Source organism: Squalius cephalus, assembly GCF_949319135.1.
Source record: "Squalius cephalus genome assembly, chromosome: 7".
NCBI lineage: Eukaryota > Metazoa > Chordata > Actinopteri > Cypriniformes > Leuciscidae > Squalius > Squalius cephalus.
In genome coordinates, this window is record NC_137128.1 from 8,909,811 (window position 1) to 8,920,418 (window position 10,608).

General features: G+C 40.1%; 1 long non-coding RNA gene across 1 annotated transcript; it reads right to left on the reverse strand.

The window, feature by feature from the left end:
• Window positions 1-2,516: 2,516 nt before the first annotated feature.
• LOC307161777 lies at window positions 2,517-4,230 on the reverse strand. Its single transcript, XR_013821804.1, has 3 exons — window positions 3,850-4,230; window positions 3,633-3,752; window positions 2,517-2,595 (listed from the first exon to the last, which is right to left on the reverse strand). It is a non-coding gene; the product is annotated as an uncharacterized lncRNA (long non-coding RNA).
• Between the last annotated feature and the right edge of the window lie 6,378 nt (window positions 4,231-10,608).

Consider the following 10,608-nt stretch of genomic DNA (forward strand, 5'->3'; position numbering starts at 1 on the left):
GCGTCAGCTATAAAAAGGTGGTACAAAAACACTTCAAATGGTTTTATTTTTATTAAAAAAAGACGAAAATCCGTTCACTCGTAGGCCGCCATAGTTATTTACGTCTCAATGCATTCTGGGTAGTGACGTGTAAAGGTTGCTTACTGTCAATGGATTGCAGCAGTACCGGCTAGCTAGCTAAGTTTTGACAGTAGCGACTAGCGAGATGAACACGTCTGCCGTTCAGCCTTTTCAGTTTGAACCCGAGCTCACCGTAGGCTTAAATCAGGAGAATAGCGCGGAAGACGATAGGCCTGAAGATTATCAGAGAGTTGAGGAAGCGAGAGTGGGGCAAAACAGATGGTGTCTGTGCGGCAACTGCTTGCCAATGCCAAGCGAGAACGAGAGCGTTTGCTGTAAAGAGCTTCACTTTTTGTCAGCAGCTGTCCAGGGTAGGCTAAGTATAGGCAAAGAGTATAGAAGCCCAGGCTAGATCAGACAATCGTACTATCAGTATAAATAATTTAATAAGTCTTACCGCCCGCGTTTGCTTTATTTTCCCCAAGCAGTCACTATGTTGAACGCGCAAAAATACCCTCTCCCCACTGAACAAAGTCAACACTGTTTTGCTCATCTACGTCATGTACATTTAAAATCTTACAATTACGATATTGTTATTAAAAATTACAATTGCACTGAATTGCCTTGCACTACATATTTAAAAACTTAAAGGAATAGTTCACTTTTAAAATGAAAATTCTGTCATCATATACTCACCCTCATGTTGTTTCAAACCTGTATGAATTTCTTTCTTCTGCTGAACAGAAAAGAAGATATTTAGAAGATTATCAGTAACCAGACAGTTTCTGGTACCATTGACTTCCATAGTATATTTTTTTCCTATTATGGAAGTCAATTGGACCCAAAAACTGTCTGGTTACTGATAATCTTCTAAATATCTTCTTTTCTGTTCAGCAGAAGAAAGAAATTCATACAGGTTTAAAACAACATGAGGGTGAGTATATGATGACAGAATTTTCATTTTAAAAGTGAACTTCTCATTTAAATCTCAAGACTATACTGATATGCACTATTCCTTCCCTCTCCAATTGTTATTGTATATTTGGTTACACTTTATTTTAAGGTGTCATTGTTACAGTGTAATTAAACATTTAAGTACTGAGTAATATTAAGTAACTACATGTACTTACTATAGGGTTATAGGATTAGGATTTGGTTGAGGGTTAGTTGCATGTAATTATGCATAATTTACTGTTATTACTATGGTAAGTAGGCTACATGTAACATATGTAACAAGGACACTATAAGTGTTACCGTATCTTTTTTTTTTTTTTTGGTACATTTCTAAATTTTATATTATTGTTATAGTGCATACTTCATTTTTTTCATTATTATATTTCATACTGACCTTTATGTTTTTATTCTTTATATGTTAAGTGAGTGTTGCACTTTTAGAGCAAATATTACCAGAGTCAAATTCCTTGTTTGTTTGCACAAACCTGGCCAATAAAGCTGATTGTGATTCTGATGAAAACAAAGTAAAATGCTATAACAACATGCTTTGATTGTATTTACAGATACTCCGTGTATCACAGCACATGAAAACTTTAATGCAGTTTGCCTCAATAAAGATGTTTTATGGGCGGCCCTCGTCAGCCTCCATGACCGGCATAGTGCTGGTCTACCAAATCGTAACCAGGTCACTAATAGGCAAGTCAAACGTGAACACGGTTATCTGAGTATGCCTACATAGTAGCCTACCTACACTGTAGCCTACAAATAGTGGAAAAAAAGTTAACTGGAGTATGCGCTTTCAGTGAAGGCTTCAGTTGTTTTATTGGTTAAGACAAGCAGCTTAAATCATTATTTCATAACGTAATAGTATAATTGTTTTCAAAATTCTGCCTTTTAGGTCTTACAGATATGCTTCATATCGTCAGTTTACATGGTGGATGCATGGCTGGCTAGGGAGAAGAGTCCGCAGAGTCATTCCATCATGTGCTGTTAACAAAATAAGAAACGTCTACTCTGAACCAAGTGGAATCTATACAGGGTTTGAATATGAAGACAATGATCGTGCAGAAGTAGATGAGGCATGGAGAGATTTTAATAACATTTAGCTGGATAGTTGACATTTGGCTATGCTTGCTTGCAACAAAATAGGGTATCATACCAAATGTTTATGGTTTAAATATAAATGTTGCATGTACTCCAATATTAAATGTTTGTTTGAAGTACTACATGTGCTTGACTAGAATACAAAATTAAAGATATTGTACATTTGAACTATGCTGGTGTGTACGTCATGTGTTCGTAATGATGCAGCTACTTGAAACGTGAAAACTGCTGTGTTTGAAAAATGATCTGTGATCTGGATAGTCTGTCTTGTGGAGCCATGACGTGTGTTGGATTAACTCTCATGCCCATGACTTGTTTTGAATCTAACACAGAGGAGAGAACATCTGCAATCATAGCTGTCATGTAGCTATAGTCCTTTTCAACACGCACTGGTCTTGCTCTGAATGCCTTGTGGACTTTGCTCCATGCGATTTTGAACTTGGGTTCTCCAACACTCTCCCCATCTTGAAAAACAGCCTGTTCAAAAACAGAAAAATGGAAAATAGATACAAGGTGATAGGAACAGTTTGATGTGCAATATCCAGTGTCACTATGGCTGCGTTTACACTTGGCATTAACATGCGATCACCGTGATCCGATCATTAGCCAATCAGGACACAGTGCGTTTACATTTGATCATATAAAGTAGCCTCTGTATCTGGATAACGATCGGATTTCTGTTTCCTGACTAATATTTAAAGGGATACTCCACCGTTTTTTCATATTAAACTATGTTATTCCCTTAATCGCTCAGGTGCACGCCGACACTTTGATAGCACTTAGCTTAGCCCAGTATATTCAATGGAATCTAACAGCAATGAATTTAGAAGTGACCAAACACATCAACGTATTTCCTATTTAAAAACAAAAGGATAACTATAATGTATGGTGGAATAGCACTTTTGGGAGTACTTCGACTCTGCGCAGTAAAAAGTCATGCCTGATCCTGAAGTGAGAGGAAGAGGATCAGGCGTGACTTTTTACTGCGCCGAGTTGAAGTACTCGCAAAAGTGCTATTCCACCATACATTATAGTTATCCTTTTTAACCCGCTTAGAAAAGTGTCGCGTTTTATTTTGTGTCACCATACTTGATCGTATAACTACTCGTGTAACTGTTTTTAAATAGGAAAAACGTTGATGTGTTTGGTCACTTCTAAATTCATTGCTGTTAGATACCACTGAATATACTGGGGTAAGCTAAGTGCTATCAAAGTTTCGGCGCGCGCTAGAGCGATTAAGTGCACACACTGAGATGAGAGAGGTATGTATCGACTCGTCTTAGTTAAGGGAATAACAGTTTAATATGAAAAAACGGTGGAGTATCCCTTTAAATATTAGTCAGGAAACAGAAATCCGATCGTTATCCAGATACAGAGGCTACTTTATATGATCAAATGTAAACGCACCGTGTCCTGATTGGCTAATGATCGGATCACGGTGATCGCATGTTAATGCCAAGTGTAAACGCAGCCATAGTGCTTGCAAATGATAGGATTTATTACAGTTCACACACCTGTTCCCTGTTCACATTGTTGTTATGATCCAGAGCAGCAAGCATGGAGGCATGGATCATCACATCATATCCAAAATGTGTTCTCTTTGGGAGGTATTTCAGGTACATGGAGTGATACACCTGAAACAAATTTGAATTTGAAATTAAACTATTAAAATATGTGAGTCACATCATAATGAATGGCAAATTTATTAAATATGTCTGTATTTGATCATACCTCTAGTTTTGTTGTGTGGATGCACTTTGTCAGATGATCCAGGTCTTTCAAAAGCCGCTTGTGTTTCACAACCTTCACAAGTGCGTTGTGGGCTTCAGATCCTGGCTTTAACCAAAGCTTTCTTCTCTGGTTCGTCTCATCAAGGGGCTCATGAGCACATTGGTGATAGTGCCTGTTCCCTGGCCAGTCGTGTCGGTTGGTAACATGGTGTATTACAGATATCCACTTCTCTTTCAACACTTCGGCATTACCCTCACAGGTTTGTGCACTCCACCAGAAATGATTTATAATGGATGGAATCCACTGTCCCAGGCCTTCACATTCCCTTCTCTTAGCTTCAGTTGCCAATTTTTTGGACACTCCTTTTGCCACATGCCAAGGGTCAAATTCATGGTGTTTTTCTGGATTACTGACCCTCATTTCTTTGACGATTTGTGGATGTCTGTCAGTAGAGATGGTTGAGACCTTCACTCCATTTTCTTCTATGGTTTTGAGAGCATCTTTAAAACCTTTGATTTCCATGGTATTAGAGCTCGAAACTTGGGTGCAGCTTATTACCTTGAAGTCCACAACCTTTTCACTCTGTGCATCTAAAAAAGTGTATGTACAGTATTTTGCTGAGTGCCCCGGAGAGTCACACCGGCCATCTCCACAGAGTTCAACAACTTCTTGCGATTTCATGTTAGTTAACACTATACTCTGGTCTTTAATCCACATTTTTTCAATGACAGGAAACACAAACTTCTTCCTCAGTGATGTGTACGTGTCTTCACTTATTGTTTTGAGGTTCATGTTACTACAGAAACGCTCAAATTTAGCAAAATGGATGCCACTGAAGAAAACTGATGCTGTTAAAAGCAGGTTTCCTGTCCCTTTAGTCCCGCTCAGAGTAGGCTGAGACTGCCATCTGTAACTACAGCTGTTAGCACATGTGAGCTCTAGTGTCAACTGTGATCCTTCATTTTTTAGCTCTTTCACTTCTTCCTGGACAATCAGGGAGCCACACTTTAAACAACGCTGAAGCAATTGGTTTAACTGTTCCTCAAAAACTAGAAAAAGCCTATTTTCTTTATGTGTGTTAGTTGAAGCTTGTGATCCTTGGGTGCTTTGAGAAAACTCAGATGAACTTGCAATGTATTCCGGATCACAGTGACTGTACTGTGGTTGACTCTGTTCACTAAGTTCATCATCTGAGAGGAACAGATCCTGTGAGTTATCAACGTCATCCTCCTGTACAGGTTTGCCCAACTCAATTTCATGTTTACCTGTGTAAGTATGGTCCTTTTTTACCGAGTAGTCCACATCAGCTGACCACTGTAACGTTACCGCTGCATCCGACTTGTAAACATCCGTCTGCGTTGCTGCATCGGTCATACTTGGAGAACACTGTAGGCCTACAGTTACGAATTTATTAACAGCATCTGGTGGATTGTCTGTTACCTCCATGATCGGCGTAGTGTCCGATGATTCCTCTTCCGCGACGAAAGGAGCGGGTTGTTTACATCTTAGCAGGAGAGTGTCCAGAGTCTCTTGCCTTTGACGCTTGTTAGCGCGGCTTTCACTCGCTACACGCGGACGTTTATGCTCCTTGTGGGGGAAAATTGAAGGCACGGCATTTGGTTTTAGCCTTCGCTTGTAACCAGCTGCATTATATTATATTAACGTTTACGATGTAGCTACAGTTTACAGCGCCATTAGCTCACCTCTCTCTGAACTGAACGCAACCAATACACGTCATCGACCCAGAATGCACTGCGCGCGCAAAAATAATGGCTGCCTCCGTAGCTCAAATTCTGTAAAACACTTTGAGGATTTTTTAAATAACGAAAATATTTTATGTATTTATAACTATGTATTTTGTAGGAGAGAGCAATTGTAGCATATTTAGGCCTATGTGTCTTAATAATCGGGGTTCCTTTTAAAACCCTTTCGCACGTACGATCGCACCGGTGTGATTAGAACGGTCAGTGCATGACGTGATCAACTGCTAAATTCAAATATGCTCTCGCGCGTTGGCTGGCGCTGAGCCAGAGAAAGGCGCACTCAGAGCTGTCTGTCATATATCACAACTTTTCAGTGTTTTCAACCACATAATGTTTATTTTAGGTTTCAGACATATAAGTACTAAAAAAACAACACAGAGTTTGAGTTAGAGTTTGTAAAATACACACTGTTAAAGGAAGAGGCAATAATAATCCTTTCCATTATAATTAGACACGTTTTATTCATATCAGATACACATTAGGTAAGTAACTTTAAAGTTTACTCTATTCTTCTCCCAGTTCACCAGCCACTTACTTTTATGTATTTCGGGAGAAGTGGATAAATTCACGTGTTGTAATGGTGCGTTCAAGTCCTCCTGGGAGGTTCGTACGTACGAGGTGGGAAGTCGCGCTTATAACGACATGTGCGTTCAAGTCACTTTCATCGGAGCAAGATGGCGGAGTACTTTCTCTTAATTAATTACACAAAAATACAGTAAGGTTATTAAACTCTTGTTCTAGAAAATGAAGAACAAAGAAATGTGCATCAGGTGTACTTTGTATTTTTATGTTTTTAAATAATTTATGAAGCCACTGCAACTCATCGTTACATGTTGCATTGTTATATTATAATACTATCATATTCTGTGTTGGCGATTAGCTAACTGCTCTGTAAATAGAAAAGCCTGACAATATCACAGCTAAATACTTTTACATATTGTGTATTCCGCCATGTTAATCACTGACACGCCCCCAACTCGTACAGATCGGGGCTTAAAGAAAATCCCGAACTCCCCACTGGTATTTACGACATTGTGGTGGCGTTCAAGTACGTTCAACTCGTAAATACGATCTATACGAGATGACTTGAACGCACCATAAATCCAACAGATCCGATTCTCTGAACTGCGTCTGCGGCACAAACTAAGATGGCGGCGCCCATCGCGCATACAGCTCAACTAACGCGATCGTTATAAAGGTGTTTAAACAACAAAACACTTCCACTTGCATATATTTGACAATCGGAATATCAGATATTTCATGCCATATCTAAAAAATGTGTGAATATTTTGAATAAAAAAGGAAAAATGACATAAAAGCAGATCATCATTCATTCAGCTCTGTTGTTGCTGCGGTGTGTCACGTGACACGCAATGACGCGTCACCATGGAAACCATAAAGTGACACATTCTAAATAACGGTCGCCTTGAAAAACTCACGCTGGGGGGTCAGCCAGAATATTTTAAACTTACGTGTGAAGTTTTTCAACGTTGTAAAAATGTGTATAATAAATATTTAATTTCAACATTTCTGTCAACGAACATTTAATCATGAATGCTCATTGTAGCCTACTAATCATTTTGATACTAGGGGGCTAATAAAGCTAATATAGACACTTACAGCATGTGTTGCCTTCATTATAAGGCTTATATAAGGCTTTTATTTTTTTTGCGGCTCCAGACAGATTTGTTTTGTTTTTTTTGGTCCAATATGGCTCTTTCAACATTTTGGGTTGCCGACCCCTGGTCTAGGGGTATGATTCTCGCTTTGGGTGCGAGAGGTCCCAGGTTCAAATCCCGGACGAGCCCTGCGGTTTCAGAACAAGCAGCTGGAGCAGCCAGTTGGCTCCTTCCTTTTGCAGCACTGAGCCAAACTCAAAACTATCGTGGTTTTGAAACTCTTACTGCTGCTTGTGTTCATCTGTACTACAACATACCCAAGATTCAGCCAGATGACAAGCATTTATTTCCTTGCAGTTAGCAATAGGCCTGTAGTTAGCTAAATTTTGAACAGCACAGCCAGTTTTTTTTAGAACAGGTGTGATAGCGGCCATCTTAAGGGCCGAAGGAACCTGGCCAGTGGCTAGGGAGTTGTTAATAATTACAGTGATGGAAGGGCAGACATGTGATAAACACTTTTTTAGAACCTCAGTAGGCAAGGGGTCAAGAAAGCACGTAGATGAACTCATAGTCATGATCAATTTAAAAATATTGTCTATGTTGCGCTATGGCGTTGCGAGGGTAAGATAATTGAGAAAGGATTACCACACTCTTAACAGAAATGGCAATATATGATTGACTACGCCACCCTGGAAAACCAGGGAAATAGCCCTAAGGGCACACAGGTTCGTTTTGAGTGGGTGGGTGAGAGGACATGAGACATATAGAAAAATAGAAAAGTTTATTTTGCTCGTCAATGTTGAATGATAAATAGCTAGATATTTCAACGTTAAAAACTCACATTTGGCATTAATATAAATGAATACCATCAATTTGCATCTACTCATACATACACTTTAAATAAACGCAATTTAGAAAAAAACTCAAACAAGAGCAGAAGTATCTGGAGGTCCGGGCCGGCTGCCAAATTGGAAAACAAACCCGCCCCAAATAATCCACTACAAATACCCACACACACGTGAAGGGTTAAATGCCAGAAGACACACAGCACTAGGTGTGAACACCACACAAATGGCAGCTTCGCCTTCACCCTCCAGAAACCCCCAGCTCCTGCAACAAAAGACAAAAAATGAGAAACACAAAACATGAATACAATCCAAAAGAATAAAACAAGTCAAATAATTCAAAGGTCTAAACCACTTGACATAATTAGGACTCAGTACCACATAAAAACAAGTTGACATTGAAATAAACCAAATAAATCAAACATACATTACCCACAGTTAAACATACATACAAGATGCTTCAAACCAATGGAATTCAATAGACGGTGGCCAGAGGAGACAACCAACCAGCTCGCACAGTCAGAGGAATACACAGTACTCAATAGCAACGTGCGACAAAGTCACAGCAGTTAATAGTTGCTATTGTGATGAACGTCGAGGCAAAACAGCAACGCAGTCGCAATTATAAGCGATCACAGTTCAGCATTGATACTCGATTCTCATGAATAGCCCAAGAGACCGTCAGTTACGCAGGGGGGCCGCAGAATGATCCCGGCGCACAAACCGCTTCGCAGTCGCACACCATATTGCAGTACAGCAGCTCAGACAGGAACACATGCTATCAATGACATGCAGTGAGGCGTGGGCAGCCAGCACACAAGGAAGCCAGCTTACAGTCCAAGCCTGCGGCAAACACGGATGACGTCACAAGGCCGATACCAAGACGCATGCCATGTGGCAAACACACATCCCTTATATCAAACAAGAAAGGGGCGGGGGCTTAAATTAAGCACAGGTGAATGAAATCCTCATTAATGGATTCAGTCACCCTGCTACATCTACATTGACAGTAGTAAAGATCGAAAGGGCAGTAGAAGGTGAGTTTTTTGAGTAAGACTCACTAGTCAGCAAATGAGAGTCAAAGGTGATGGAGCTATAAATACTCTGAACTTTCTCTGTAAAATATTTGTTAAAATTATTACACATCTCATCAGAAGGACAGACAGTTTTCTTTTGAGATTTGAGAAGGCTATCAATTGTCTTAAATAACGTCCTAGGATTAGCAGCACCTTTATTAATAACATAAGAGTAATATGCCTCTCTGCTAGTCTTCAAAGCAAGATGATACTGCAGCTGGTGTTGTTCAAACATTAATTTGTGAACGGTGAGGCCTGATTTTTTATACAACCGCTCAATCTTCCTTTCTTCAACTTTAAGTGCGCGCAGATCATTTGTGTACCTGGGAGACGACTTGGAAAAGGATAGAACTCGTTCTTTCACTGGTGCAACAACATTAAGAATTGAGGAAAGTGCAGAGTTGTAACAGTCAATAGAGCCAAGAACAGGAAGCTCCGCAACAAGGTTATAAATCCTTTCAGGTTCAATAGGCTTGTTGCATAAATAGAACGTTCGATATTTCCGGGTTGTCACGGTAGGCCGCACGACTTCCGGTTACGTCGATGTTATCCCCTGTCAGAGCGAGAGAGAGTGCGATAGTTTAGTTAGACAGCAATTATGAGTTTCTTAAGAGTAAAAGAAAAACGAATTAAATTTCAGCGTCAATCCAGACGATCGTCTTTACACTGTTGTGTGCCGATGTGTGGAAATTCGTCGAAATACAATGGAACGATTAGTTTTCATCGCTTCCCTGTGGATCTTGAGGTGAGATCAAAGTGGCTAGTCAAGATCCGCAGGGATAGCTTCACTCCAACTGAATGCACTCGTGTCTGCAGTTGTCATTTCCTTTTTGAGGATTTTGTAACGACGACTGGGGGGGGAGAAACGACTGAAGAAAGGCAGTGTCCCTTGTTTGTTTGCCTGGAATGAGTTCAGCGTACCGGCACCTCGGCTTAATGTCTGGCAACGTCGGCCAAGGCCTCCTTCCCCTGACCTACCGATGGAGTCTGACAACGAGGTGGTCACAGAAAAGGAAGTAGTACATCGTGATCACGCCTACTGTGTCACCCCCACTACTGCACTTGTCACTCATCAGCTGGCAGATGAAAATGAAGCCCTGAGGAGGAAGGTAGAGGAGCTACAACAACAAGTCCAATCACTGCAACTACTGTCTCGGTTTGGACTCCAACACCTCCAAGGATCCGATGAGGATATTCGTTTTTACACAAGGTTGGTCCATGCAATTATGCAATTGTATGTAGTAGCCTAACTCTATGTGTGTCTGGGTTGCAGTGGGGGTTACAGTACTGAAAATCTATACTCAAGTTAAAGTACAATTACTCCCTTAAAAATGTACTCGAGTAAAAGTAAAATTTCCTTTTTGAGAAACTTACTTAAGTAAAATTTGAAAAATATGTTGTTCCATTTTTACAAATATTTTTATGATGTGCTGGAAAGTGTAAAATAGTTACGGTT